This window comes from Ictidomys tridecemlineatus, chromosome 12 (genome assembly GCF_052094955.1).
Source record: "Ictidomys tridecemlineatus isolate mIctTri1 chromosome 12, mIctTri1.hap1, whole genome shotgun sequence".
Classification (NCBI taxonomy): domain Eukaryota; kingdom Metazoa; phylum Chordata; class Mammalia; order Rodentia; family Sciuridae; genus Ictidomys; species Ictidomys tridecemlineatus.
The window spans coordinates 7091847-7119560 of record NC_135488.1 but is presented as its reverse complement, the minus strand read 5'-3'; positions in this window follow the sequence as shown (position 1 = coordinate 7119560).

Here is a 27714-nt window from a genome sequence, read left to right as displayed (position 1 = left end):
CAGCTTCCAGGTGTGGGAGAACCATTGTAGCTTAGTTATTAGCATTGAAAATGACCAAACATCAGGGACGCAGATAGCATCTTCTGCTGGCTGTAGTATCCTGGACAGCCCCAGATAGCCCTGGGGAGTGTCCTGGACTAAAACTGCTTCCAGGCACAGGGAGCAAGAGCCTGTGAGACTGTGCCTCCTGGTCAGGTTTGAATTTGGGCTCTTGAAGTGGCATTCTGCTCCCCAGGTGGGAGGCGGGAAAGAGCTTGCTGCTGCCTGTTGGAAAGTCCTTCCTGTGCCACGACCAGCTGGCGCACATGGCAGCCTCCACGCAGATTCACACACCCTCCGGTAATGAAAATATTCAGTAGTAGCCTTTTGCTGCAACTTTTTCCTGATAATCCTTCGTCCTCTGAACTTTCTTCTTCTTTCTGACTACAGTTCCTGGGCTTCTATCAACACATGCCCTAAGTATTCTTGGTTCCACTGGGGTTTCTCTTTCCCTTATCAATTTACTTAACAACACTTCCATATTTTCATCACAAAGACAATACAACATTTTAAGACAAAACAAGACACAAACATACTGTATCAATCGTCTCCATTTTCTCAAATTGGCCATTTTTCCTCTCGCCCTATCTGCCTAGGGATGAGCAGATTTTCTCCCGTCCTATCTAGGGATGGGAAGCTTTTTTCCTTCACTTTCCCCCGAGTGTCCCGGGTCTCCTGGTATTGGCCACCATCTGCTGCAGTCCTGCTGCAGCAAAATAACCGGGGAGTGACGAACAACTTGTGTACATTGATACAGCAGGAGTGGGAACAATTTATTGTAGGACAGGAGGGGTATATATACATTACACACAGCTTATCTTAATTAACATAAACTAGATACAGCAGTCAACCAATAAGGAATCTCCACACTTAATGGCTTGCTAGTGTTATTTCACAAACCACTCCCTCTGGCAAAATGCCAGGCACCATCTTGACATGTTTACAGCCCTTAACACAATTTTTTGTTTCTTCAGATATAATTCCATATCTGAAGATACAAAAATTCAACCAAAAAACTTCTAGAACTAATAAATAAATTCATCAAAATAGCAGGATATAAAATCAACAACCATTAATCAAATGCATTCCTATACATCAGCAATGAATCCATTAAAAGAGAAATTAGGAAAACTACCTCATTCAAAATAGCCTAAAAAAACTGGAAATCAATCTAACAAAAGAGGTGAAAGACCTCTACAATAAAAACTACAAAAACACTAAAGAAAAATTGAAGAAAACCTCAGAAGATGGAAAGATTTCCTGTGCCCCTGGATAGGAAGAGTTAATATTGTCAAAATACCCATATTACCAAAAATACTATACAGATTCAATGCAATTCCTACTAAATTCCAATGACATTCATCATAGAAATAGAAAAAGCAATCATTAAATTTATTTGGAAAAATAAGGGCCCCAGAATAGCTAATGTAATCCTTAGCAAGAAAAGTGAAGCAGGAGGCATCACAATACCAGATCTTAAACTATACTACACACTTACAGTAACAAAAATGGCATGTTATTGGCACCAAAATACACTTGTGGAGTGATGGTACAGAATACATGAATCAGAGAAAAATCCCACATAATATAGTTATGTTGTACTAGACAAAGGTGCCAAAAGCATTCACTGTACAAAAGATAACTATTCAACAAATGGTGCTGGCAAAACTGCAAAACCATATGTACCAAAATGAAATTAAACCTCTATCTCTCACCCTCAAGAAAAATCAACTCAAACTGGATCAAAGACTTAGACACTAGAACAGAGACCCTGTACCTAATGGAAGAAAAATAGGCCCAAATCTTCACTGTGTCAGTTTAGGATCTGACTTTCTTAACAAGACTCCTAAAGTGCAAGAAGTAAAATCAAGAATCAATAAATGATATTGATTCAAATTAAAAAACTTTTTTCAGCAACAGAAATAATCAATAATGTGAGGAGAGAGAATACAGGTTGGGAGATTATCTTTACCACATACACCTCTGATAAAGCATTAATCTCAGGAATATATATAGTATTCAAAAAAGTTAACCCCCCATAAACAAATATCCCAATCAACAAATGGGCTAAGGAACTGAACAGACACTTCACAGAAAAAGAAATACAATTGATCAACAAATATATGAAAAAGTGTTCAGAATCTATAGCAATTAGAGAAATGCAAATAAAAACTACTCTAATATTTTATCTCACTCCTGTCAGAATGTCAATCATCAAGAATATAGGCAATAATAAATGTTGGTGAGGATGTGGGAAAAAAGGTTCACTCATACATTGCTGATGGGACTGCAAACTGTTGCAACCACTATCGAAAGCAGTATGGAGGTTACTCAGAAAACTTGGAATGGAACCATCACTTGACCCAGGTATCCCACTCCTTCATTTATAAACAAAGGACTTAAAATCAGCATACTATAGTGATGCAGCCACATCAATGTTTATAGTAGCTCAATTCACAATAGCTAAACTATGGACCCAAGCTAGGTGTCCTTCAATAGATATATGGATAAAGAAAATGTGCTATATTTATATACTGAATAGAATATCACTAAGCTTTAAAGAATGAGATTATGGCATTTGCTAGTCAATAGTTGGAGTTACAAGAATATCATGCTAAGTGAAATTAACCAATTGAACAAAAGAAAAGGCCAAATGTTTTTTCTAATATGCTGATGCTAATTTACAATAAGGTGAGGGGCACTAGGGAAGAATAACACTACCTTAGATTAGATAGAGGGGAGTGATGAGGGAGAGGGAAAGAAATGTGGGGATAGGAAAAATAATAGAATGAAATAGACATTACTTCATATATTAATTAATTAATTAATTAATTAATATTAATTAACTTTTTTAAAAGAGAAAGATGCCAAAAGGAGTGTCCAGGAGGTCCACTGAGAGAAAGTTCCAAGAGATCTTCCCTATGTTGATGGAAAGTGGAGGTGAGTGGGAAAGTGGGAGGAGCAAGAGGATCTGTGAGGGGCTGGGACACCTGTATCACCCATAGGGCAGTGGCTATGGGGGTGCAGGAAGTTCATGTTCACCCAGCTGGTCACTTTACATTCTCTTATTGGCAACATGTGTGCTTTTCTGGATTTAATTGCATCTGGCTTTAAATGAAGGCATGAGTGGGAGTTACAGAACCAGAGCCTCAGAGTCAGTTTCCATCTCCACTTGCAAATACAGGAAGCAAGCTGAGCTTTGAGAACCTTCAAAGCCACATCTGTACAGGATTACTAGAGGTCAGTCACACTAGACACGTGAGCCCTTAGTGTGGATAAAACACCCAGAAATGTCCAAATCTCAGTCTCTGGCCACTGGTTGTGGAGTGTGTCCCTCATGGTGGTGGAAGTAGAATGACCTGCTTTCAGAAGTCTAAAGTACCTTTCAGGCCTTTATCATGAGCCTGGCGAGTGTTTTCCACCAGACCCAGTGCCTCTGAGCATGCCCCATGGCAGAGGGCAGCTGGTGACACCATGTGACCCCCCTGTACCATCCAAGGGTTTGTGCACAGGGCTGAGATCATGTGGGAGGGACTGCAGAGTCCTGCTGGCAGTCAGAGCTGGCAGTCTCCTCAGCCTCTACCCTGCTGATTTTGATATGAATTTTGTCTGAGACTGTACCCCAGCATAGCTATCTGGGATGCCAGATCATCACTTATCAGCTTCATAGATGAGAATCTTGGGAGCCTGGTCTGGTCTCTGCTGGTACGAGGTTAGAGAGTCACTGATGGTCTCATTGACAGTGCAGGTGATGGAGGTGCTCTGTCATTGAGACACAGCCAGGGAGTCTGGTGACTTCATCAGCCCTGGAGTCCCACTGGAAGCTGGAAAGGAAGAAACAGCATTCCTTTTTTCAAATGTGTTCCACTCCATTTTTCTCCAGTAGACCTGGGTGTCCTGGTCCTCTAACTTCAGAGCACTGTGGGCCAGATATGCAAATAACCCTGGGAGCATCTCACACTAGGAAGAGAGAAGTTCATCAGCTCAAGCTCTATACTGTGCTCCCCTCTCACCTGGATGCTAGAGCAGCAGAAGGCAGAAGAGTGAAGCCAGGTCACTCATGGTTAGATGGGCCCTGCCAGAGGCTCCTGCTGCCCAGGGTCACCAAGAGGCCTGTTCACAGTGACTTTGAGAATCAGAAATGGATTCTGGGAAAACATGCAAATCAGCAAGTGTGGGGCAGATGCAGCTTGGCAGCTTCAGAGCTGGTGTTTTGGTGCCTCAGTTCCTGCTGGTGTCCACCTGTAGTCCCAGAGGAGTTTCTTGGCCTTTTGAGAGAAAAACTTCCCTAATTATTCCGGTTCTTATTTGTGTAAGATTTTGTACTTAGAATGAGGCATCCTCCTTTTAAGAAAGAGTAAACAAAGAAGATACTTGATCTCATGACTTAATCCTTAATATAAACATGTGATCCTTTTCCCAAAATCCCATGGAATATCAACTTCTAGATATGAAGGAAAAAGTGGCTCTGTGTTGACATGTGGCTTAGAAGAGATGCTAGGTGCCTTGGGCAGGGAAAATTCTTGAAGCAAATGCATAGTATACCTCTTGGGGGCGCTGTGCACCAAAAAAGACCCAGATTATTGGAGCATATTTCCATGCCCAGTGTAATTTCTTGTTTGGGAGACTAATGGATTTTATTTCTTAACTTTTTCTTGTTTTCTATATTATTTTTTGAACCATTTATCTGATAGAACTGTCATACTTTAGGGTGTGTTTTCTTTGCCTGAGAGGGTTCTTGGATGATCATTAATAGCACTCCCCTTCGGTCCTCACAGTGAAACTCTGTGGTCACACTGCCTTCTGATTCTTCTTCCTTTAAGTACACTGAGATATTTCTTAACTAAAAATTATTAATGCATGTAAAAATTAACATATTTTACATCATCTATCAATATGGTTGGGCTTTTGTATGGTAACCATTATTATGGTCAGTTACCCTAATTTATACAACCTGAACTCACTGGAGCTCTTGAGGATGATCATTACTTTGGTTAAAAGGCATTTTCCAATAGCAACTCTTCTCAGAAAGCAGTCTTCAGAAACCAGAAGAGAGCAAGAACCACTGCAGTCCCAGCAGATAAACTAGACCTCAGCACAAACTGAACAAGGAATGAAGGGAAAGGTCATTTCAGAAGACACTGGAGCCAGTTCATCAAGAAGCTGGAAATAAGAGTGTATATGCACCCAACATTGGAGCACCTAATAATAGAAAGCAAACATTAATAGATGCACAGGGAAATGAAGACAGCAATACAATAATACCAGGGCACATGGGTCCCCTACTTTCAGCAGTGAATAGGCAGGAAACACCATTGTAGACAAATGGACCTAATGGACATCTATCAGACCTCATTTCCAACAGCAACAGAACACACATTCTGTTCAATCAAAGATGGATCATTCTCCTGGGCATATGTTGGACCACTAAGTGTCATGGCTACTTAAGAAGACTGAAATCACCAAGTGTCTTCTCCTGATACACTACCATAAAACTAGAGCTCAGTACAGAAGAATTGTAGCAAAATCACAAATGGGTGCAGATTTTAAAATATGGTCCAGAAGTACCATATGGTCAAAGAAGAAATGAAATAAAAGATTTTGTGCTGAGACAAATGAGAATAATAACAACACACCTTAGCCTATGGGGTCGATCAAAGGCTGTTCAAAGAGTAATTTTTACAGAAATTGCTGCCTTCATTGAAAACAGGAAAGATGTCCAAACAGCTAGCTTTACACCAAGAGGAGGAGGAACAGATGGACCAGCCAAGCTCCGTGTTACCATGAAGAACAGACGTTACAACATCAGGATAAAATAGAGATGAGTACAACAATAGAAAAGAAGCAAATTTAATATTGGTTTTAAAAAAAGATAAATATAATTGGCAGATTATTGACTAGACTAAATTAAAAGAGTCTCAAATGAAATTAAAAATAAAAGAGAAAATTTAGATCTAGTAACAACCATTCAAAGATCATAAGAGAATAGAATGAACAATTTTCTGCCAATAAATACAATAACCTAGAAAAAATTGATAAAGTCCTAGACAGAACCAACCAATAAGACTATGCATCTTAATTGAGCAATATAAAGAAGGAGATGGAATCACTAACTGAGACTCTTCCCTCAAGGGCTTGGGTGTAGCTCAGTGGCAGAGGTTTTGCCTAGAGCATGACAGGCCCAGGGTGCATTCCTAAAACTTCAGGAAGGAAGGGACAGAAGAAGGAAAAGAAATAATCTGTTAAACAATATCTCAGAATTCGATGGCTTCACTGTTGATTTTATGAAATATTTAAAATATTGCACTGTAGGGATAGAACTCAGGGTCTTTTGCATGACAGCAATTGTTCTACCACCCAGCTAAATACCGAGCCCCTCAAATATTTAAATAACATTAATCCTTCTTGCCCATCACAGAGGTGCATGCCTGTAATCTCAGCTGCTCTGGAGGCTGAGGCAGGAGGATCATAAATTTTAAGCCAGCCTCAATAAAAGTGAGGTACTAGGCAGCTCAGTGAGACCCTGTCTCTAAATAAAATAAAAACAAGGCTGGGGATATGCCTTAGAGATTGAGTGTCCCTCAGTTCCATTCCCTATACACCTCCCTACCCCCAAAGAAAGTATTGAGAATTTTTAAAGTACCAAAAATTGAAGAGGCAGGAGCACTCCCAAACTCTGGATTTGTTTGACCTGCAGAATGTGTGATGGCTACACTGCTCAAGAACCCAGGGCTGACCCTGCAGCACAGACCACCTTCTACCCTTGGAATGTGAAAACTGAGGCTGTCCACTGGAGAGACAGAGGCCACCTGCAGGAGAAGCACCCAGCCCACAGCCATACCAACCCCCATATCTGTGGGTAGCTGGCCCTGGCACAGCAGGGAGCTAGCCAAGGACTGTGAGAAGGCTCCTTCTTGTGGGGAGGAGTGCTCTGTCTCTGGTGCTGTGCATAAAAGCTCAGGAACATTGACAGAAAACAAAATAAAACAAACCAAAACCATTTTAAGTCACCCATGAATCCTCCTCCAATTGGCCTGTCATTAAGAGGAGAACCCAGGAACCCTGGCTAAAAGCAACTTCAACAGTGAGGCAGGTAGATGAGGTCAGCATGAGGCTCTAGACCCAGCTGCATGCAGCAGCCAGGCACAGCTGCAGAGGACTCACAGCTATGCCATAGCCTCTCAGGAAGAAGTAAACCATCATTCAGTCTGAGGGTCAGGGGCTCTATTATGCAGTCATCAATGATGGAAGCCTCCATCCATAAATCCCTGAGTACCTCTCCCCTGTGGTGGAATGTGAGTTGCACACTGTTCCCTGCCCTTGCTTCATTAGGTCAGAAAGCACAGCTTGATAACCTGCAGAGCTGCAGAAAGAGCTCTTCACACATCCCAGGCTGTGCCTTCTTCAGGAAGCAGGTGTCTTCACCAGGGCAGGAGCACACAGGGGACATTTCTGCTTGGGCTCAGTCACTGTGAGAGGCTGGCTGAAGTGCTGCTGACAGTAAAACACCCCAAAATCTTCAGCTTCCACTCCATGGATGAACAGGGAGAATTCAAAACCTGAGCCACTTGCCCGGATCTGAGAAGGTGTTCTAGCAGCTCTGGCAGATGCCCCAAAGATGAGCAGCCTGGGAGCCTTCTGGGGTCTATGTTGGTACCAGGCCATGGAGGTACCTACTGCCATGCTGCTTCTACAGGTGATGGAGACAAAGTCACCTTAAGAGGCTGCCAGAGTCTCTGGGGACTGAGTCAGTGTGATCTTCCCCCTGGAGACTGCAAGGACAAAGCATTCAAGGTGCACCATGAGTTACATCTCTTAAAGGATTGTTAGAAAAACAGTGCCCCACCCTCCTCAGAGAGGCCCAGGGCAGGTTCAAAGCTCCCTGTCTCTGCCTCTCTGTCACACTGGGGCTCAGCCTTGGGTTCCCAGTAGTGAAAACAACTCACCATATTACACCATCATTTCCAAAGCACACTGACAAAAAGTATCTATAGGCCTACAGCCAAATTCTCAACTTAATGTCTTCCACCTGAATGTGCTTACCTTGAAACCCTACCACCAGGAGGCAGAGAAACTGGACCAGGAAGCTCATCCTGCAGTATCCACAGAACCTGCTGCTCTCGACCCAAGGACAAGACAGTGGGGCTGGGCACCTGTTGTAAGTCCAAGGGCACTGGAATTGGCACTCCTTTCCAGGGGTTAAATAGGCACAGCTGGATGTGAAGTTCATTTGCATACCTGATGGCCTGAGGCAGAGGTACTTTCCAGGGTTCTCCAGGGCTGGCAGGCTCTCTCCACCTGCCCCTCTATGGAAGTGGCCAGGGGATGCATGAGCCTATGGGCCCTTGGAGGCTGCACTGAGTGGGACAAAGGTGCTGCTCACTCCCAGGCTCCTCTCCAGAAGATAGAGTGAGGTCACCCAGAGCCAGCTGGACACCTGCAGAGAGGTCCCTGTGCCATGACAGTGAGAGGCCACTCTGTGACTTCTCCAAGTAGATGCCAAGATGACAGAAGCCCAGCAACTAGGTGTCCCAGGATGACTGGGCCCACTGACCTTCTTCATCACTGGACTCTGTGAGGAGAGAGTCTGGTGAGTCTCTGAACTTCACCTTGAGTGGAATAAAGGAAGATCTAAGGGGGGTATGGATCTTCAACAGTCCCCACGATAGCTGAGGGCACAGGAGGGATGGGTGGACAAGTGCTGGATTTTGGAGTTCCAAACCAGAACCTTTGGGTATTATATTGCTATATGAACGATTTCCCTCATCTAATGAAATGAGGCAAGTCTAGAAATCTGATTCTAATGAAACACTTAAAGAATTTCAAATTACTTTATGAAATTATCTAAGAAAATACAACAAATATTGTAGTCTTTTTATACTTTGGAAGTGCAGTGACATGACTTTGCCACAACATATGTGCCACCCATGAGGTGGGTCCCATTTTATCCAGGGTTTACCTGCTCCCTCCCTGGGTTCTGATTGCCACTCAGCCTTGAAGACAATCCAGGGTCCAGGAAGAAACAACCCAGGACTCTCCTCTGTAAGGGACCACATCTCCCCCATGGTGAAGGGCCAGTTGGTTGTGTCCGTCCTCTGCATGGAAATGGTGACAGGCAGGTCATTCAGCAGCTCTTCCTATGTGAACCCCTCCAGGGTGCAGAGACCCTTGGGGAAGTGAGGTCACTTGTGACCATGAAGGAGATAAGCTGAGGGTGCAGGGAGGGAGACACTGTAGTGTGAGAACATGGAGACTTGGTTCTTCACCATTCAGGTAACTGAGTGTGGGGCCACCAGAGCAGGTCCTCCCCTGTGATGGCCTGCCTTGTATGGAAAGCCTGGCAGATGTGATGGAGGATATTCACATGGGGAGATGATCTGGAATTAATCAGATGGGCCCTGAGTGTGTTCTCATAAGAGAGCAGGAGATCTAACTTGGAAGAGGGGAGGCCATGTGAACAGGGACATGGTCACTGCGATGATGTGGCCCCAGCCAGGGGAGCTGCAGCTCCAGAAAGTGAAGACAGTATGGGCTGGTGCAGGAGCCCTGCCACCAGTGCCCTGGGCCTGTCCCAGGGAAAGAGACCCATCCTTCTTCACTACAAAACCCTGAGTGACTATCTGTTGTTTTAAGGCAACAGCTTTTTGATCCTGTGTTAGGACAGCCCTAATTGGCTGACACCAACAGGGCTCAGGAAACTCAGACTGAAGGGGCTGAGGTCATTTGTCATCTCATTGACTTTCTAATGTTACACATAGTAGATAGAAAGAGGCTTCTCTTGTAGAATAACTGTACATCTGCCCACAGTGTATATGATGCCAAGCCAGAGCTCACTGCCCCACAGGTGGAGAAGACAGGCACGTGCTCACCATGGCCTGGGGTTGTAGCAAAGGAAAGGACTTTACTGCAGACCAACCCACACAGAGGTGGGAGGACAGCTTACACCTACATCTTCTGCTGCCCTTTGCAGTGGTATTCTAAGGGATATGGTGAGTCAATGATGTCCTGGGTGGTCTTGACTGGATGCAGTTGTATCTTTGAAAGTCTTTACTGTTGTTTTCTGTGTTCTGATTTCATGGTAAGCACTCCAGCTCTTGATTTTAGGGGGCTGAACTTACAGTCCTGGGTCTAATGTTCTGTTGATTTGAGGATTTTGGTTCTTCCAGGCTCAGGGTCAACCTTAGGTCAGACTTCTAGGTGTGTCCCAGAGCATGTTCTATGAAACCTCACACAACAGCTAGAAATGAGACAGTTATTTGGAATGTGAGCAGTAGGGGAGAGGGTTTAACTCCACTCTGATTGGAATGATTAGGAGGCAGGGGCATGTGGATGCTCAGGAGAGGCAGAGAGCAAAGAACCATGGGGAGGGTAGTGACTGTGGCAGGCATGGCCAAAGCCAGGATTCTGTGCGGAGTCCTGGGGACTCCTATTCCTTTGATGATTCCACTCATGGCAAAGTCACTCAGGTCCTTGAGAGATGCTGCTGAGTTGCAATAGGCTTACATTTGCACTGTAGGCCTTAGTGGTTCCCAGGAGGAGGCTTGGCCTAGAGCTGGGGCAGACTCCAGATAATCAGGTTGCACTGAGGACTTTCGGTTAAGAATGAAAACTGACAAGGAATATCTTAGGTAGTGTCTTCATTCTAAGATATTCAGGGGTGCACCAAACAGCCCTGAGCATTTTCTCCAGTTTGTGTGTATATCTCATCATCCATGGTATGATCAAGCTGTGGGCAACCTTGGAAACTTTAGTGTTCCATTAACAGATGAAGGCACATTCACAGGATGGGTCATTTGCCCAGAGTCACATGGAGAGAGGGGTGGAGAAGGAGGCTGTCAGAGCTGACCACAGCCTGCCTGAGACATTCAGCAGCCTCCTGGTGGAGCAGCAGTGAGGGTGACATTGATGTCTTAGTGGTGACATAGGAGGCACATGTCCTGAAAACAGCCCTGCTACTGGCAGAGTAGCCTGTATCCAGATGCACAGGCATAATGGATAGGGCAGTGAGAACCATTAGGAGCTTGGAACCAAGCCTGGTTTGTGCTGCTACCTGGCTGGGACCCTGTTGGTTCTCAGGCAGGCCCTGTAGAGGCTAGAGATCCTCTCTTCTGGGACAGGAGGAGGGAAGCTAGAGATGTGGTCCATTTTAGGATTCCACTAGCCTCCAAGTCAACTTTCAACAGCAAGAATACGTTCACTCCATGTGCTGTGACTGTGATCAGAGACAGAACAGGTGGGCAACATCATGTGCAAAGAATCAGCACATGTCACACAATGAGGATGTGGGTCCTCCTTCCTCATGAGTCAGAGGAGAAGGGGAGAGAGGAGACAGGCAGGTCCATGTACACAAGGTTGGTCCTGAGGTTGATCCTGCTCAGGGAAGGTCGAGATTCTGAAGTAATCTTCAGGGACTGTCATAGGGAGACACATCACCCTAGTCTCAGGGGCTCAGATAGTAAAGATTTGTCTTCTCAATGTTGTTTAGACTGAAGGTCCAAAGTCAAGGGGCAACAGATGACCCCTCTGTTGTAGGCTCTCTCCCTAGGGCTCCCTTCTTGCTGTGTCATCACAGGCTTCTCCTTGTGTCCTGAGAGGGATGGAGAGAATTCCTTGGACAGAGAGCTCCCTGGGTGTCTATTCAGAAGGACAGGGTTCCTGTGGGATCAACCTCACCTGGGTGACCTTGTTTAACCTCCATTCCTTCTTATAGACCACTTCTGCAAACACACCAACAATGAGGTGAGGCATCAACATGTGAATGAGGGCAGTTTTACTAATACTAAAAAAGTGGCCTTAGTTACTAGGTGAAGGGGTACAAAGGCAGGGCTGGGCATCCGTCTCAGAGCACCAACAGAGAAAACTTTTTCCACACCTCAGCCCCTAGGAAGGTACTCCACATGCTCCTGGCCACCCAGAGTCCCCATTCAAGCATGGGGATCTCCCTGTAGGTAAAGGACAGTATCACTCTATTACTTACCTAGCATTTCCAAGATCAAGCTTCCCTTTGTAAATTGTGGTCTCTTCTGACACCTACTGGTTGATTATTGGAATTGCATACTACAGGGTCAGAGATGGTACCAAGGCGGCTTCCTGGAGTCCGTCCTCTCTTCCTGATGAAGCTCATTCTATTGCTTCTATCACCAGAGCAATTTTGTAGAGAACAGAAAATAATCCCTCCTCTGATCAACTTGAGGGTACAAGACAAACAGATAATTACATAGTCAGAAACGGAAATATTCTTAGGACATAGGGCACATCTGGACACTGTGATCCAGTTGAGATGCCACAGGTGTGGACTTACAAAGGCTCCTGAGGGATGCAGGGCATACTGTCAGAGGTGGCTGGAACCCTGTTCTCCTGGTCCAGATCTGTCCATGCAGTCCATTCCCATCATCCCAGGAGCCTTCCAGAGTAGACTCTAGGCCACAACAGCTACACCAACTGGGAAAGGACCTGAGGCCACCCAGTGGCTGGGAAGGTTTGTGTTCTGACCTGGAGCTCCAGAAAGACCTTGTGAATGTTTTAGACCAACACTGGCCAAAAGAATCTCCTGCCATGATGAACAGATCTGTATCTGAGCTGTCCCATGTGGCAGCTGTTAGCCACATATGGCCTGTGAGATGAAGCTTGGAAAAGAATCAAGTGCCAAGAAAATGTTCATTGTAAAATTTAACTGAATCTAAGTTTATAGAGTCACTATGGTGAGTGTGCTCCATGTGAGATAGCACAGTTCTAAAAATAGCATCAGCATAATCTCTGTGGCCACCAGGATGCTAATTAGCAAGCACACAGTTTGCCTCATGCCATGGCAAAAGTGATGGACAGTGACATTATCAGCCTCCAAGGTGCCTCTGTAAGGCAGACATTAGAAAGTTAATGTCCTGTCACTCTGATGTCTTTTTCTGCTGGGATGATTTCTAAAGATTTTTATTCTTTTGAATGGGTCATGTTTCCCTGCTCCTTTTTGTGCCTTGCCATTTTCTGTTGGACTGCAGACTTTGAATTAAATATTCACCTGCCCAGTCATTGAATTCTGATGTGGAACCCCTTCACTGATGATCAGGACTTGCTCTGAGGACTTGGGTCTGCCTGGGTAAAGGCTTTGATCATTCCTGGGCATCCAGGTGCCTGAGTGTGTGCTTCTTCTCCCAATTTCCCCAGAATACATGGCTGATTATAAATAAGCTGGTTATCTAGGGGGTCCCATGGAAGCCTCTTTAGGGTCTGGATGTGATGTGTATTTCCTGATCACTTTTCCTTCTATTAGTGGTCACACAGTGATGCCCACCACTGCTGTCCACAGTTTCCTCTCCTGAGACCTGAGCCCTGCACTTGTCCCTGTCTGAGTTCTGAGACATTTGATAAAGAGAGCAGTCCACCAGGAAGCCCACAGATGAGGTATAAAGTCACAAGTAAGTGCTGCTCTGTTCCTTCTTTGAAATGGAAGGGATCAGGGAATTGGGCCCTTTGTTCTTATCCTGCCTCTTCTCTAAGGGATGGGGTTGGGAAAGGTGAACAAAGTTCCAGGTGATTCCTGCTATAATTCAAGTGGTCTTTCCTTCACCAGCTTTCACTTTTGTGTTTCAGAAGAATTTGGAGTGTAATCAGAATTTTTATCAGGTTTTCCCATTTAGTTTTCAGTTTTCTAAATTTATTTCATTTTTATGTTTCGATAGGGAAAACAATTTCCAAAAATCTTTATTAAATAGTTACTCTGACCGTTTCATCAATTAAAAATAAAACTATTCATTGATGAAATTGATTTAAATTAAAAAAATATTTAATGAGACCATTTTGTTAAATTTGAAGGACTGAGTTTTCTAATTACTTATTTTAATTTTAGATATATTCTTGATGGAATATATTAATTTGGAATCTAAACCTTAAGCATAGTATATTTTCCTAAGTAGGATAATTTGTTCATTTAGTTCATTTTTTTAAATTTATGCTATACAATATTAAAACACTTGTTCATGGATCACTGTAGTTAGTAGAACACAATTTGAAACAGATGAAATGAAGCATCAGGGCCCTGCCCTCACCCTGGAATATGGAGGCTCTCCCTGTCAGTCGTGTGAGCTCAGCTTTGACCATTATCATTTCTTTAGGTTTTTCTTTATTTTCACCATTTGTGTCCATGTAGGATACAGGTTTTGCTGTCTCTAGATATAGATGTTTAAAACTCAGTAAAAAAGCTGGAACCCAAAGATTATATTCAGTTTACAAAATGAACTTCCACTTTCACTTAGGATGTAGAAGGCCTCAGCAGACCATCAGAATCACTGCACTAAGGACAGAAGAAAATAACCATAATATAACCACTTTACAATCAAACTTGTCACACTCAGAAGCCTTGGAAGAAATAAAAAAGGAGACCTACAACTCCTGAGACATATTGAACTTTTTAAAGAAGCTGAAGTTCATTGTTTTTTTTTGTTTCCTCTTTAACATCTTGAGTGTCCCCAGCACTCTGAAGTGGTCCTGGCAGATGGGGCTGTCCTAGGGAAGAGGATCTGACTTAGCTTTGGGAGTTGCCTTGCCCTCCTTGGTTTGCATCTCAGCAGAGAGGCCAGAAGCCCCAGAAGGAGAAAGACCATGACACATTTCCAGTCCAGGGCTGCAGGTCTATGATCCCCAGAGAGGGCAGCAGGTGCAAGTCAATTTCCAAAAGCTGAATGACTTTAGGTCATTTTCCAAGCCTGGTAGCAGAAGAAGCTCATGCTCTGGAGGAGGAAGAGATTGAGAAAATCAAGGATGAGCGTCCCCTATTTTTCCTGCAGTCCTCATAGCCCAGGCCGTTGAGCTGAGCCTCGTACACACAGGAAGGATTTCCTCACTCAGTACCCTGAACATGACAACAACCTTCCTGCACATGCTCTACTAACATACTAATTCTCCAGGCCTCTCTCCATCCAACCACCCTGACACAACCCAGTGTGCCTCATATCTCATGACAGAGCTACACAGAAAAAACAAGCTGTGTCCTGGAGTTTGTTTATTATGACCCATGGCCCTGACCACCATTCTGCTTAAGCAGAAAGGATAGCTTCTGTCACATTCAGGTGACACTATGACATCACAGTAAGAAAGGAAGAAACTGGACCTCATGATTCTCAGCCCTCAGGCTGACAAAGAGGCTGTGGCTGGAGTTCACGTCTCCATGTCTCAATGTGCACATCACATGCCCTGTTCCTCCTGAGGCTGCCTGGACCTGTTCTGGCCACCTCTTGCATCACCTGAAGCTCCAGGATAACACCTGATCAACTATCCTACCAGCTGTCACCAGTGGAAATGTCATCAGAAGAACCATTCCTGAAGCTCTTCCAGAATTGACACATTTTCCAGTCACTTTCTTAAAATGAGTAGATAGATTCCTATTAGCCATTGATCACCAGGTTTATAACCTTAGATTCAATAGTAGGACCATTTCTTACAATTACTCCAATTAGTCCCCTGTCTGAATGGGATCAAATGACTGTCCAAGAAAAATGGTCTTTACTGAGCTACTTGGGCTGAGGAGCAGTAAGGGGACTCCAAGGCAGAGGATCCTTCCTCTCTGCTTCTAGGAAACACTCCCAGTGCCCTTCAGAGCCTCGTACCTCTGAGCAGTGCCCTCAACAAGTGAAGGCAGCAGGAGGAGCAGCAGGGGCAGCCCAGCCTCATACTTCTGCTCCCAGGGAGGTCTTTGTCATGACCTGTGTCACTGTGGGAGGGTAACAATAATATTGTTTACTCTAATAAGTGGCAACATCTTCAGGCTTCAGGCTGTTGATGGTGAGAGTAAAATCTGTCAGAGACCTACTGCCACTGAAATTTGATGGAACCCCTGGTCCCAAAGTGATTGCAGCATAGATCAGGCATTTAGGAGCTTGTCCTGCTCTCTGCTGATACCAAGCTAAATAATAGCTAATGTCCTGATCTACCCTACAGGTGATGGTGACTCTGTCTCCTGGAGATGCAGGCAGAGATGATGGATACTGGGTCATCTGAATGTCACATCTCACATCTGCCATTGGAAACAAAAGCAAATAGCCACAGAATTATTCATTTTACAAGAAGAATTCCCTGCTGATCCAGGCAGCACATACCACACTGTGATTAGTAAATCCCCAGTTCTTTCCCTCCTTACCTGGGAAGCAGGGCAGCTGAGCAGAAGCCCTCATGGCCATGCTGTGTCCTGATGGGAACTGACTCCTGCACAGGGTGTGAGCAGCTTTTTAAGAAGGCCTTAGGGCAGTGGGCTATGTTGTGGGCACATGAAAATCATCAGGGCTGGGCAGGCTGGCACAGCAGCAGGGCTAGTTCCTCTCAGTCACTAAGCAGAGGCTCCAGGACCTGAGTCCCAGGTTAGAGAGGTAAGCTCAGAATTGCTTATAGAAAATGCTCTGCTTTCTGAGGCCAAAGGCAGTGTTGATCTCAAGTCCTGTATGTACCACACTATTTGATAACATTTATGTTTTATTCATGCTTTGTTCCATCCACGACAGAGGCTGTGGGTTAGGTCACAATCCCAGAAACTGTGGAAAAATTACAAGCTTTTTGGATTTGGAATGTATCACTATTTTTGAGGCCAGAATGGCCGATTCTTTTCTCTGATTCCTTTGTGATCTAGGTGTGAAGAAGACAGGCAATACAAAAAAAATGTTGGGTCTTGATTTATAAGAAGGGCAGGACTTGTTCTCCCTCATCTTCCATCTCTAGCTGCACCAACTCTCTTTCTCTGTTTGTCCCTTCACTGCCCACTGTGCTTATCAAGACCAGCCCAGGTCAGGATTTTCTCACTTCCCACTTGAAAGGCACAATCTCCCTTCCTATGTCTGCTTGTGATTGCACAGGTCCATGCCTGATGTCCTCTGGATGCTCAGGTTAGGACTCCCATTCTCTGTGGCCTCAGAACCCAGGGTCGTCAGAGGTGGAGGTCCTCTCCTTCCCATCCTAATTTTCACCCCAATTATATGATCTTTCCTATGTATTCATCAGGTCTGTAGGTATTCACAAAGACAACCCCTAGAGATTGGTTTTAAAAAGAGGTATGGTTCAAATAAGTAAATTAATGTACTGCAATTAGACTCAAGAGATGTGGCTGATTTGACAGTAAGCAAACTTTAATTTGATGTAAGCAAACTCTGTGTTTTGGAATGTAATTAAATGTGAGAATGTGAACCAATGGATTTTGTAGATAGAAAATGAGCATGTGTCTCTGTGTGTGATGGGCTAATAAATGGATGACACTCTATAGTCTTGAAGAATTCACCCTCTAGTTTCAAAAAGAGTCCATAGTTCCTAAATAGTATTATTTAATAATAATAATTTAATAATGGGAATCATAAATTTTGATAATTTCTTATTCAGAAAGTCTTGGATAGAAAAAATAGAAACCAGAACCATCCTGAAACTCAAGATATGACTAAATATTAATGGGGGGGTCAAAATAAAGCATAAACCAATTTTCAAGGGACATCAATGAGACCAATCTGGAGAATCTGAAGTACTAAAATTATTAATAATCATAATACTTATGACCCATTCAAGAACATACAAACTCGTTAGTACATAATAATATTTTGAAGGACAAAGAGATATTTATAAATCAAAAATAGAGAACTCCACACATTCTTATTAGTTATAAAGGGGACAAAGAGCAAAACATTGGAGAACATTGGTGACACCCTGAGTCCAGGTTTAGAGAGACCATCACTAAGACGCAGAAACATGAAGCCATGTCTCACCTGGCAGGAGGCCATGAGAAGAGCAGAGCTTCCTACCTAGTAAGGGCTGAGCTAGTCCCCTAAAAATTCAAAGGTTGGGGTTGTGTCCCCCAGAACCTCACAGTGTGACTGGTCTCCGGGTGTTGGAAGAGGTAACTATGCAAAAGTAAGGTTTGAGTTAAAGTCTAATCCACTATGACTGGTGTTTTTATAAGAAAAGAAAATTACATCTCAGAGACTGGGCAGGCATGTGATGACCATCTGAGAGCCAAGAGAGAGCAGAATGACCCAGTTGGTACCTCAATGTCTGCCTGAGATCCCACCATCTTTAGAAAAGTCATTTCTGATGTGAAGCTGCCCAGTGGGGTTCCTCTTTATATCAGCAGAGAGACCACAATGCTGGATGCAGGAGCAGAATTCAGTCCTAAGTTACACTGAGTACTCTGTTAGGGTATTCTATAGGGTCACTGGTGCAGCACCTTCAAGAGTAACAGGACCATGAGATCCAATGAAGCAGAGGCTGCCATCCCAGGCTGAAGGAGGCTGAGGAGACCTGGCTCCACAGAAGCTGGGGAGTCTCCATTGGACCATTTGCTGCAGAAGACACTAGGGGGTGACTGGGAACATGTGACATGCCATGAAGATGGGATGGGATAGGGCACTAATGTCCATGTTTTCATCACAGGTGCACTGCAGTTATGTGGGGAGAGCTGTCTGTAGGGAGTCCTACTGAGGTGTGGGATTTGGCCTTAAGTCTTCACTTTACCCTCACATGACCCCAGGAAGGAAGGACGGACTTCTCCATCCTGAAGGCAGTTGGTGGTCTGAATCCATATGAAGCACCACATGAAGTACCACTTCTCTTCCTTAACTGGAAGATGGTGTCTTCACCTGAAGAGCTGGGCTCTAGACCATGCCCATCCCATCTGTGGAGCCAGGAGGAGACAATGAAAGTGAGCAACTATAAGTCTGAGTCACAGACCCCAAGGGCTCAGCCACTGACCTGTGGAGAAATTTCAGGGTGGGCACCTTGTCTTACCTGGATTATATCTGTGCACTGACCCAGGTTCTCCTGTAACCCACTTGTCATTTTCATTAACACTTACTGACTGTTCTGGAAGCAGCATCCTGAGACCCAGGGGAGCTGACAGAAGAGCTCAGGCCCCTTCCAGTCTCCTCAGAGGAACAGATAGCATTGGGTTCTTTGGCACATGGAGTCTCATTGCCTAGAGGATAAAAGCCAAGCTACGAAGCTCTGTGAATCCCCTGGCTGTGTGCAGGGGCAGGAGTTAGTTTTGACTGTTTCCTCCTGGAAGTCGTTGCAGAGATTTATGAGGGGACTCTCCTGGGACTTGTTCCTCTAGTGACCAGAAGTTCAAATTCTGCTACTTATGGGAACTGGAATCTTTTCTATGAAAGCAATTAGCACTAAACAAGATCTCACTTCCTGGCACACAGAAGTATAAATGGTGACATCAGTTTTTGCAGAAAGAAAGAGCTAGCTGTGAGGTGACCTGGCAAGGAGGTCAGGGACAGGCTGCTCAGATCGGCTTCCCCACTAGGAGGCAGCAGTGCAGTTTGCAGATGGTAGAGTGGAGCAACTGCTTGTTGGCTGGATGGAGAGAAATGGGTTTGGGGACTTCAACACAGGTGTAGATGTCATTGTCCTCTTCACAGATCACATGTTGCTTCTAGGGGAGGGGACAGGGTCTACGTGAGAGATCATGAGCTTCTGATGAGAATGTTCCTTCGCCAGAAAAGCTACCTTCCTCTGAGCATATCCATCCTGCAAGAGCTTGGATTTTCCTGAAAAATGCCTGAAGCATGTTGTTAGTGAATTTAAGTCTATATGTGTACCCGCTCAGCAGATTCCACAATTTTCACATTCAGTTCCAAACAAATTGAATTCTGGGTCATAATTTTATGGACTGACTTAAAAATTACACCAGACCCATTTTGTTCAGACACCTCACCCTCTGAATGTGTCCCCCTTTTCCATGAACCCACTCGCATAGAAGCTCAGTCCTCCACCCTCACCAACTTGCACCCTGACCACAATATCTGTGAACTATGAAGCTAATGAACACTTGCCTTCCTGAGTATGTGCTAAAGTGTGAATTTTGAGAAAAAACTACTTTCCTCTTTGTGAAGTGTGTCTTGTGATTACAATTGCCTCTCCTACCCCCTTTTTTTGGTTTTTAGTTCTTATACTTTTTTTTCCATTCAGTCAGGGTTGAGGGTTGCAGAACTGTTTGCTTTCTTTTCACTTGGCCCTGGCCAGAATAAATCCTTTGTTTTTACTCCAGAAAGACCCAGAGTTTTATTTGAGATTTTGGAACATCACTCCAGCCCTAGTGTCCCCCATGGGACAGGATCACTGCTTCTGTTCCCTGTCCCAAGGTTTCTGGATCATTTTACTTGGATTACTTATTTTCTGCTCTTTTCTCTCTAGGGACAGGTCTGTGGAGAATCAACAACCAGGATTTGTAGTTTGGGGTAACAAAGTCTTGACCATTAATCTTTTCTCCAAATGAAGTTTCTTCTTCTTTCATAACTAGGAAACATTCTGTAGAAAACTCAAGTGATCCCTCTGCTCAAAAAATTATTCAATTGCATAAGGACAGAAAATTAACAGTTCAGCAGGAACTGATAACACATGATGGTCTTAGGGCAGTTGACATCTGGGCCATGGGACTCACATGAGATGCCAATGAGGTGGTTTTGGAAGAGAGAAGAAAAAGGGAACTCTAATAACTGAATACTTTGTCACCTCAACTCCATCTCATTCCCTATCTCCTTCATAATTTTTCCCTATTAGTAACTTTTGCATTAAACAAGCAAATCAATCGCCCAAGGTAAGACTGTAAAGAACCCCATATGTATTTGTATTGGAAGGAAAGGGGAAGTTATCTGCAACAAGTGTTCATTAGTTTGAAAAGTGACAGCTAGTGAACATGGCAGTGTCCTGCAGTGACCTGGGGTAAGCTCTGCTTTGGTGGGACAGATTTCAGGGTGTTGGTCAGGTCATGGCCCCAAGTGTACTGCGAGGAACAGAAGGAGAGCATGGTATAACCAAGTGTGTCTGTTCAGATAGGTTCAGGGACCAGATACAGGACCCAGCAGTAGAGCAAATACTCACCTGCCACAGACCTCTGCCTGACCTTGTAGACTTCTGGAATCCCCAGCAGCTCATCCCTCAGGCCTGACCTCAAGCAATGAGAACTCTTTTGTTCTAAGTTGTGGCACAGCCTGAAGAAACTGTGGTCATGTGGATACCATGCAGCACCACCCCATGGGACTCTGCCTGGTAGAATCATGTGGATTGGACATGATGAGCAGGAGATGGGAAGACCTCTGTTTTCCAGTGAAGTCCATGCTGTCCAGTGATTGGGCTGCAGACCTACAATAACTGATGGGCCTGTCATACTGTGAACATGATGGGGCCCAGATGTCTGAGGCCTGTTGGCTCCTCCCCTTCAGGGTAGGGATGAGGAATTGCTCCTTGTATCTCCAACCACTGAGAAGGACACTCAGTGCTGACTGGGCTCTGTGCAGAGCTGAGAGGGCACCCTCCCTGCTGGGTGAGCTACACCAACCACTCATCAGCTACCTGTCTGTGCTGAGGGGTCCAGAGCAGGACCGTCTGCAGGAGGCTTGTGCTGTGACCCAGGAGCCCTGCTGTGTGGCCATGGGGCCCAGCACATTGCTAGGGGAAGAAGGGTTATACTAGATGAGGACAGTGTGTGTGCCTCTGACAAGTCTCCAATAAAGAGTCATAGCAGAGACCTGCAGAGCTCTAGAGAAGATCAGATCATCCCCAGGGATCCAGAAGAAAGAAGCAACTACTCACAGCTCTAAATGCAGCCTCCAGACCATCTCTGAGCCCTGTCCCCATGTCCTGGGCACTGAGGAACTAAGTGACTGAGCTGCTCACCACATTGGGAGTGTTGGACTCAGCACAGGGCAGCACCAGCTGGCCCCAGCACTGCTGAATATAAATGTGGAAGCAGTGCTTTTGGGACTGGGCTCACTGCATTCAGAGAATCTCCTTGGAACACATTCACAGGTGTCCTGAGGGCCTGAGGTTCTCTCATCCCTAGCACCTTGGCCTCAGCTCCCTCCTAGGACCTCACGGAACTCACCAGGCAGGAAATGCCTGAGGGAATAAAAAGCTGGGATTTGATCTCCATGGATTGGCATCATAGTTGGGAAATTATCATGAGAACATCAAGCATGAGCTCCACAGCTCCTCATTATATTTCATGCAACAATTACCAGAAAGAAAGAAAAAAGGTGAAAACTTCCTGAACAAGAAAGCCCGTGCTCAAGGCAACTCTGAAAAGAAAGGAGGTCTTCCCTCCCCACCAGGGTCAGAGCAGCAGCTGGCAGACAGAGGAGCCAGGCAAGTCCATGTGCAAATTGGCTCCTGATGCTCACCCTGCTTAGGGGGGTGGGGGCTGGGAGGGTGGATTCATTTGCTCTGATAGTGAAAGAAACTACACTATCCTGGCCTGGGTATGAAACAACAGAAATTTATATTGTGTAAGTTTGGAGGCTGAAAGGCCAAGATCAAGGGTTTGGCCTTGGGTGAGTGTTCACTGTCCAATTTGAGGTGTCCCTTCTCTGTGTCCTCCAGGACTGTCCTTGATGACTGTGAGCAGGGAGGGAGCTGTCCCTACAGGCTATTGGATAGTGGGCACTTCTGCCCTGGATTAGCTTCCACCTGGATTCTCTCACATAACTCTCATGACCTCATTACTGTCCCTTTCTCCACTTGTAGCCACACTAGTTTTGGGCTTCAGCCTATAAAATCAGGGAACAGGATTCATCCATATCATGTGGGCCTGGGAACAGAGAGGCAGGGGCCAGGCTAGGATTTCAGTCCAAGAGCACAGAGCTGCTTTCCCCACAAGGCAGCCCCTGGTAGCTCCTTTCATGAGTCACTTATCACTACAGACACACTGCTGGAGCCTGTTGGGCTCCCTGTTGATAGGACACACCATTCTATTATTTCCTAATATTTTGGGGATAAGGCAGGACTGTGTTAGTTGTGGTTAGCCTGACATCTACTGGCCTTTCTGTGACATAACATCCTCAGGATTTTACAAGCTGGGTCCTAGTGAGGCTTCAATGTGTCTTCAATGTCACTCAAGATGCTGATCCCACTGTACCACCACCAGGATACTGAGTTCTGCAGGGAAGACAGCTGTCTCCTCATGTCAGAAACCTTGTCTTCTAATCCAGGACTGAAGACTAACAGACACCCAGGGGTCTAAAAGAGATTAGTCACAAGAGAGTTCAGGGTGAGCTGTGTGACCCAGGAGGGATGACAAGGTGTGACTTCAGAAAATTTACTGAGGACTGCAGGGTGTAAAGCAGGGTGGGAAGAGCCCAGGCCTCCTAGGTCCACCTGTCAGTGAATCAGTCGGTCATCCCTGCCACACAGAAGCTTCCCAGAGCCACTTCTAGACCACAGCAGCTGTTCCAACCAGGAAAGACCTGACAGCCCCAGGCTCATGACAAATGGCTCAAAGGTTTGTGCTCCTAGCTACAACACCAGGAATGATCAAGTTACTCCTTACACCCACATTGATTCTTCCATGGTGGTGAACTGTGTATCCAAGTTGTCCAACATGCTGGCTATTAGACATATGTGACATTAAACACTCAAAATGAAGAAAGCACACAAATAAAGTTCAATTTAAAATTTAATTTAAAGTGTCAAACCTCAGTTTTGGGTAGTATTCACCATATGACAGGGCACCATTTATAGTTTATAAGCATAGAATCTGCTCCACTATGTGGCGTCTTTAAAAGATCGGCTGATACTGGGAACAGCAGAGGCCACCCATTGAGTTAAAGTATCAATGTATGGATATTTGCTCAACCCAGGGGCGTGGAGGGAAAGAAGCTCATAACATAGTGCCTTGCTTCAAAGAGAAATCAATAGCTATCCCGATAGATGGATAGAAATGAAAAATCAAAGAAAAAAAACCACCCATCAAAGAACAAACAGCCCAGATCACTTCAACACCTGACACCATCAGCCACCCTGCAGGGGAACTTTACAGAGAGCGTTTGCATAGCTCACAGCTAAAGTGTCCAGTGAGTTAAAAGAAGATGCCAGGAGTGGAATTAGGGAGAAAACACAGGAAACGAAAGACCTCTTCACTGACAACCCAGAGATTCTGACAAAGAACAAAAGAAAACCCTGGATATGAGCCAATAAATAAAATTTAAATTCAATGAAAAGAGACAGCAGTTATTCAGGCAACTTTAAAGATATATTTGTCAAGCCTTGAAAACAAAGTATATGATCTTGAATATAAAGGTGGCCATACAGGAAAGATATCAAGAGGCCATACCCATAATACTCAGAAAACTGGGACAAAATTCAGAACCACACTGGTGCATCACCTGGGCAGATAGAGGCTCCCAGACACAACCTGGGGGAGCACACATTGTTTTTAAAGAAGTGACCTTGACCATTAATATCCACACAGAAACTTACCCTTATGTGGTTACTCAGTTTACCAAAAAGTGCTACTGTGAATCTCTAAGTTCATTTCAGGTGATTAAAAAAGACTTAGACTAAGTAATTTGATAAATAAAAGGTAGAAAATATGTGAATTCTGAGCCTATGTTTCTCCAAACTATGAGAAAAATCTGGTTTGTTGACACAGAGGATTTTTCTAGACCCTTGAGACCTGTTCTAGATCTGCCTAATCTAAATCTGTTTACAAACATTTGGATTATTTCTTTGTTTTTTGATGGAAGCAGAAGAAATGTCCTGTTCAAGGACACACTGAGCTGTGTAATGAAGGCTGTGAATGTCCCTCTGTGAAGGTCCCTCTCTGCAAGCCCAGCTCCCCACCATCCTTTGCCCACTGAGCGCCTATGACTGGAGCTCTGCTTCCTCCATGCCTCCCTCTCCTACTTCTTGAGGACAGGGGTATCTGACTTTACATCAGGGTTTCCACAGCCCCAGAGCCTATGGTGCTCTTGTCCATTGGCCTCTTCCAATGGCCACCAGTGAGAACCTACTCAGGAAGGTGGCCCTTGTCAGGTAACAGGGTTTGCACCCTTTTCTCTGTTTGAAGGGTCATCTTCAAACAAGTGCATGTACCCAACATCTGTGCTGAGTGGGAAACACACATTCGTCAGTGTCTGCTGGAAAGATACTGCTCCACTTCCTTAAGTCTTATTTGCCTCTTCTTACTTTGGTGGCTGACTTTAGTGTCACAGCTGAGAGACTGTCACCTGATGCAAAGTCACAGAGATTTTCACCTCTGTTTTCTCATGAAAATTTAATATATTTGTTCTTGAGTCCAGGCCTTTGTGACATACTGTGCTATTGTCACATATGGTGTGTGGCAGGACTTAGCTTCATCCTTCTGCATGCAGGTGTCCCAGTGTCCCAGGTTTAAGTGTTTTCAACAGCACTCTCTCCCTTGTGTGGTCTTGCCACCTTAGCCAAAAATCAACTACCCCAGTGTGTGAGTGTGGCCTCAGCTCTATCCCACCATCCACACAGTTGTCATTATTCCAGGACCAAAGCATCTCGCTCCCCAGCACTGTGGGTAGGGAGAAGGTAGGGTCTGGGGACAGTCAACTGAGATCACTGGCAGCATGGCGGAGGCCTGGGTTCTCTCCCCAGCACCACAGAGAAACAGCCAACAAAATATAAATAAAAACATTAGACATCAGAAACTAAATCCTCTCACTGCATTTCTCTTCTGCAAGATTTTTTAGTCTTTTTGTGTCCTTTGCATCCCCATGTTAACTGTAGGATTTGACTGACAATTATGAATAAATAAATAATTAAAGGCAGCTGAGATTTTGAAACTGGTTGCTTTGAATGTGCTTATGAATTTGAGATGCACTGCTATTTTAATAATATTAGGCCTTTTAAAACACAAATAATCAAACAAGGATATACTTACCTTTTTACAGCCTCCTTCAATGTTGTTCTATAATATTTAGTACACAAACTTGTGAAAAATAAATTTTTTATTGCTATTGCTCAACTAAGGGTGTTGAGACTCTATACTTAACACATGCCCAGGAACAGCCCAGAGTGAGCTCTGCCATCAGTACTCCTAGTCATCGCTTTGCTCGTAACATCTCCTGCCTTCACTAATTTCTTTCACTCCTCAGAAGGAAAGTATAATGTGTTTCTTCCATTTCCCATGTAATGAAATCTAATAAGTAGCTGATTTTACTATAAAGACTAAGAAGTCAGAGCACCAAAGCTAATATCCAGAACTCCCTTGTAAAATGGTAAAACAACTGCACATTTGCCAAATGTTAAATTCAAACACAACTGTCTGTGCACAGATGTCACAAATTCCTTCACCAAACTTGAGGAGAGCACTAGAGGGACAAGTGTTTATCATCAGAGTGGGAATCACACAATGGCAGGAGTGGCACAGGGGCACTGACCTGGAGAGAGTGGCAGAGTTTCAAGAGAAATCCATGTAGTGGGAGGGGTCTTACTAGCAAACCTGAGCTCCAAAGATGGGCTGATCTGGGATTCCAAAGCTTTCCATAAAATTAATTGACACCAACCAGGCCTTACTGCTGATGCACATGGAAGCCAAACTGGGACACCCAGGCTTGCAAAAAAAAAAAAAAAAACAAAGAGAGAGAGAGAGAGAGAGAGAGAGAGAGAGAGAGAGAGAGAGAGAGAGAGAGAGAGAGAGTGTGTTTTCTGTGAGGCCAGCTGGCATGAAGGACAAGAGTCAGCTCTCATCTGCCTCCACAGCACTGGGAGCAGAGAGATTCCAGAAAGGGAAGGAGGCTGCCTTGGAACTGGGAGGTGAGAAGGGGAGTCTGAGGCCCTTCCTGCAGGTTGAGGAGGTCATGGTGCCTTTTCACGGGATCATGCTGCTTTGGGGCTAGTTATCAGGTTCTGCATGTGAGACACTGAGCTTGAGACATTGAAAGTTCCTTGGTCAGGACAGATAGCATTTTCCTGGCATTTGCATGGATGAAATCCCTTTAGAAAGTGTGCTAGAATGAATTCCAGATGTTTTTCCTGAACAACTCCCTCAGTGGTTGACTATTTAAAAAAGTCATGTCCAGGTGTGTTGAGCTAGAATAGTATTCACACTCTTTTCCATTCAGGGTCAGACACCAGGAGGCAGGAATGTGACAGCATAAAGAAAGTTAGGACAGGTCACTCAGATGTCAGCTCTAGTGAATGGTCCTGGGAAAGCCACCCTTCCACAAATTCCCACCTCTTTTGAACCCTGGGCCCTCTCTCTGTGGAGAAGCAGGAATAGCAGAGAGAGCCTCCTTGTGTTGCACACAAAGCAAAAATGTTGTGGTTGCATCCATATCCCAGGGTAAGAATGTGGGAGATCACCCCTCTTACACTGCCTTCAATGTGAGCAGGACCTGGGAACAATTTTTGGAACCATTGTTGACAGTGTCTGTGCTTGGACAGATATAACCACATACTGTTGAGTTCAAAATGAGGAGGATATAAATGTCTGGGAATAAAACTACACTTAGGGATTAGCCTTTAACTGCCTGTGCTTTCTATCTTATGGCTCTTCCGGAGACTCCATCCTCACCTGGTAAATAGGGTGATTAGAGTGTCCCATCCTTTTTAATCACTCACATTTCTTCCAGGGAAGCAAAGAGGGCCCAGGAGACCATGCATCTTTCAGACCTGAATGAAGCTTGGTTTTTACTCACACAACCTTTCCATGTGCAGTGGGAAGAGAAAAGTGTAAAGGATCTGACTGAGTGCCTCTGGGGGAAGCCACTGAGCCCTAGGGGGGAGGGTGGCAGAGAGGGCTATGAGGTTTCTGTGGGGGACTGAAACACTGTGGTAACCTGTGTGGCCTGGTAGACAGTCACACACTGCAGCCTCCCCAGGCTCCAAGCTTCTGATGGAGAGGGTGTAGTCTGTCCCTGACCCACTGAAATGAACAGGGCTGAGATGCCACTTCCCCTGCTG